The 4,289-nt window shown below is 45.4% G+C and overlaps 1 long non-coding RNA gene across 1 annotated transcript; it reads left to right on the top strand.

Moving 5' to 3' along the window:
- The first annotated feature begins 3,144 nt into the window (after window positions 1–3,144).
- Window positions 3,145–4,088, top strand: LOC123095198 (uncharacterized). The gene is made up of 3 exons (XR_006446119.1): window positions 3,145–3,334; window positions 3,419–3,494; window positions 3,915–4,088. It is a non-coding gene; the product is annotated as an uncharacterized lncRNA (long non-coding RNA).
- Window positions 4,089–4,289: the final 201 nt, after the last annotated feature.

The following is a 4,289-nucleotide window of genomic DNA, read 5'->3' as shown; positions in this document are numbered from 1 at the left end:
TGTGCACAATATGAGATCATTTGAACAAACTATGCCATGAATGTGGCCATAAGATTGATCATTTGGCTTGAAAGCCATTGATCTCCACACATGATAGCTCGTTTCTGAGAACACTTTTTTAAAATAATTGCCGTATTACAAGTTTGTTATTTTTCCTAGGAACTTGGCCACATATGATGACACAATGCGAAGGTTTCCCAATTTTTTGATTTTTTTTGAATTTTTTATGCCCGTTTTAAAATGCGGTCAAAACGGCGGGAATGACCGTTCCTAGCTAGTGGTTGAATCTTGGAATTTTTTTTGTGTTTCTCTGATTAAATAGATACTTATGTACCTAGAAATGATTTTTGGAAAAAATAAAGAGCAAACTATAATGCAGCTACAGTTCAAATTTGACCCGCTTCCAGCTAAATCGGCGGAAAGTTGTCTTTTTCACGAGAGGTGGATAAAAGCTTTTGACACCCAACCATTTGGTCAATTATGCATTAAATATGTCCTAGTATTTTAGAAAATTGATTTGGTCCAATTTTGCAACAAATATATGGCAGGTCCTTCACAAAAAAACTCTTTTTGGGCACTCCAAAAATGGAAAATTGATTTTTCGTTATTCAAGGAATAACACTACTAATTATTTGAAAACTTAACTAACATTGTCATAAAAAGAGAAGGAAACTTACCATCGGGCATCGTGGTGCTGCGTTGGAGCTCACGCTGCAATGGAGTTTCGCCGGGCGCTGTGGTGCTGTGTTGGTAGCGCCTATTGTTAATCAATTACGACAATTTTAGATGGTCATAAGCCCGCACTTCGTTCTGATTGGTCTATGGGCATGTCACGCGGATCAAGCATTACAGACCGTCGGATACTGCCAGATCCAACGGCCCACACCCTCATCCTCTCGCCACCCACACCCACCCGAAAGCAGCTCCCCTCACCTACACCACACGTCGTTGAGGACACTGACATGTGGGCCTAATTCCTCGCGGGCCCACCTATCAGTGGACGAATGCCACCACTCACCCACCGCACACCACTCACCCACCGCACACCACTCCCCCCTCTCCCCCGCACACCACTCCCCCCCCACGATCCGCAGCCCAAACCCTAACCCCTCTCCCCTCTCCCTCCATTGGACCGCCGCCGCCACCTACGGCGGCCGATCCCGCCGCGACCTCCCCTCCCACCTCAAGCCGCTCCTCCTCGCCTTCGTGGACGACCACCTGCTCCCGCCGTTCGCGCCCGCGCTGCTCGTCATTGCCTCGCTCCTCGCCCGCGGATCGCAGAGCATCTCATGGCGTCCCCGGCGCGGCCAGCCTCCGTCTCCGGCCCCTTCGGCTCCGCCGCCGACCTCGCCATCTTCTCCACTCTGACCACGACGCGGCGGGCGGATCCAGGCCGTGCGAGCGAGACGGCGGCCAGATCCTCGATGGCGAGGACACGCAGCGGTCCCCGCCGGCCAAATCAGGTCCGTCTCCTCCCGCAGCTGAGTCGTTTTACTGGCGATTTGCCTCGCATGGCCACGACCTCTGACCCCTTCTCATTGATTTGCTCGGGCGGCCGCCTCTCCCACCATCGACGGTGCGTGCTCAACGCAGAGATCCGCCGCGCCAAGGCCAAGCTCCTCAAGGAGGATCCACCCAAGCTACACGCCGGCCACAGCCCCCCTCCCCATGCAGCAGCTGTCGCCGCCGTGTACCTCGACAGATCTGCCGCCCTCGACAGCGTCAGACGAAGGCGGGGCCTCCGCCGCTGCAGGCACAGTCGCCTCTGCCGCTGCGGTCCTCAACCGACCCTGCCGCCCTCGTCCAAGGCATCCTCGTGTGCAACACTAGCTCGATTAGGTGAGCTCGCATGGCCTTGTTCACTCAGTTTTCTACATGCGCCTGATCCATGCAGGTCAGGGATCAGTGATTGAATTGTTTAGACACCTTTTTTGGATAAAACTTGTTTATCTGTGTCGTCATTAAAGAAGGATGAAGATTTGCACCTTTGCATTAGTGAATTATAAAGAGAAGTGAACATATAAATATAGGCCAATTTGCTAGCATTCTGGTGCTTATCAACACTCGAAATCCGCTTGTCTAGCTTCAACCTATCTTGCTTTGCTATGAATATTCCTTTGGGATGACTAAAACTGGAGCTATACTAGCCTATCTCTGCTATGTTCCATCCACTGTATCTGTTTAACCAACCTGATCCTCCAAACATAAAAGCTCAAGTGTGTACTGAATCATGTGTTATTTAGTTAGCTGAGCAGTATCTTTAGTTTTCTAATGATTGCTCAACTCTCAATTCTGAATAAATAAGTAGCTGACCCTATTGGTTCTTTCTTTCTTCAGGGCTATGAGTTGATGGCCACGCTGCTGTTTTGCCCTACTTGATAATTCTTTTACTGTCCGGTCTGCTCTGCTCTGCATAGTTTCCAGTTGCTTATAAAATGATAAAACTGTGGTGATGTGAGGTCCGCCAATGGTTTGTAATTTTGGTTTCATCCCCAACCTCTCCAGCTAGCTTCTTCTTCACATCATATCATATTTGCACCTGCTGCTGCATCATGGATTGGATGGTCACCTACTAGCTAAGTAGATTAGCTTGTATTGCCATCGAATTAGTCAATATTGTTTCACTTGGCTTGTTTCTTGTACTAGGTCTGTCAATTACAGCATAAACAAACAAATTGCTTAGCTCTCAACTATGAATACATAGCTAGCTGAACCTGTTCTTTCTTTCTCTCTAAAGAGCTATGACTTACATGGGTCAAGCTGCTGTTTTTCTGTGCTCGATGATACTATTGCTGCCTGTATACTGATACATGTGGTGATATTTACCCGAACTGAAGTTGTGAATGTACCATTATTTTCCTGCTCACAAGCATTTGATCTCTACTGGAATATTAGTGTTTTTTATGGGAGGAATATCACAATAGTAGTGCATTTTCCTGCTGTTTTATGGGAAGCCTCCTCCCATTATCACAATATCACAATACTGTAGCCATTAAAGCTTGTTCATCCAGAAATTTTACATTACATACATTGTGCTATATATAGTGGCCGTTCAAACTTGTTAAACAACCTTCTGTTGTTGTTCCTGTAATCTCTGATTTGTAGCATTGTTGGTTTTGCTCTTTTTTTGTCTTAAAACTTGATGGGCCAAAGATCCTTTGTTTGTATGTTATCATCACTATGATCTTCAGTTTTCCATACACTGTGATCTTCAGTTTTTCATTGCGTGTTTTTTCTGCAGTTTGCTTGGTGTGTGGACAGGGCCAAAGGACAAGATGCTTCAATCCGGCGAGGACAGAGCCAAATGACCAAAGTTTGTTCATCTGTTGCCAAGGTGACCCCTCTCCTCCTCCTCTCTATTTTTTGTTCATTTTCTCATATGATCTGATGCGTGCTCTCTTGCTTGGTGTGTGTGCAGTTTGGTACCATCCCGTGGGGAGGGCCAGGGACAAGCTGCTCCGATCCGGCGAGGATGCCCACCATCTATTGTTAAGGTGATCTCTCTCTCTCTACATATATATATACATATCCTGTTATGATGATTCTCAGCCCCGCCCCGCCTTTAAGCTATGCATTCAGAAGAAACATTCTATAGTAAAGTATGGGGTTGTTGATTAAACTGCTGCTGTGTTCACTTCAATGAGAAAAAGTGTAGTTAATTCAGGTTGTGAACATTTCTTAGGAGTTATATTAAGACACATACTGTATGAGAAAAACTGCTGCTGTTGTGTTCACTTCAATGAGAAAAACTGCTGCTGTGTTCACTTCAATGAGAAAAACTGCTGCTGTGTTCACTTCAATGAGAAAAACTGCTGCTGTGTTCACTTCAACTGAGTTACTCCTTTTTTGAATGGAATGTTCATAATATATTGTCTCCAGTTTTTCTAATTTTTATCAGCTGATTCATGTAACAGGGCGTCCGTGGAAGGCCCAGTCCTGACTCTCCAGTGAGCCGGCATTTGATCGCTATTGAAGGAGCTACATGTAGAAGAAGAAAATACTTGTAGAGCTTGTAACTGATTCCCATAGTTGTAGAGCTTGTATCAGCTAAGCTTGTATTACGTGTAACTTGTAGAACTTGTAAATGCTACAGCTTGTAGGACTTGTCATTTGTAGAGCTTGTAAATAAGCTTGTATATGCTACAGCTTGTAGGACGTGTCATTTGTAGAGCTTGTATTGAATCTGGCTATTGTTATTTGAAGTATCTTGTGTGTTTTTCCTTGCCAATTTAACTACTAGTTATTTTCTTATTGTCAAATTGAAATATGAAGAATCTGGGCCTAATAGC

This window comes from Triticum aestivum, chromosome 4B (genome assembly GCF_018294505.1).
Source record: "Triticum aestivum cultivar Chinese Spring chromosome 4B, IWGSC CS RefSeq v2.1, whole genome shotgun sequence".
In the NCBI taxonomy this organism is placed as follows: Eukaryota; Viridiplantae; Streptophyta; class Magnoliopsida; order Poales; family Poaceae; genus Triticum; species Triticum aestivum.
Note: the sequence above shows the minus strand (reverse complement) of the source record. Positions and strands in the feature narration are given on the sequence as shown.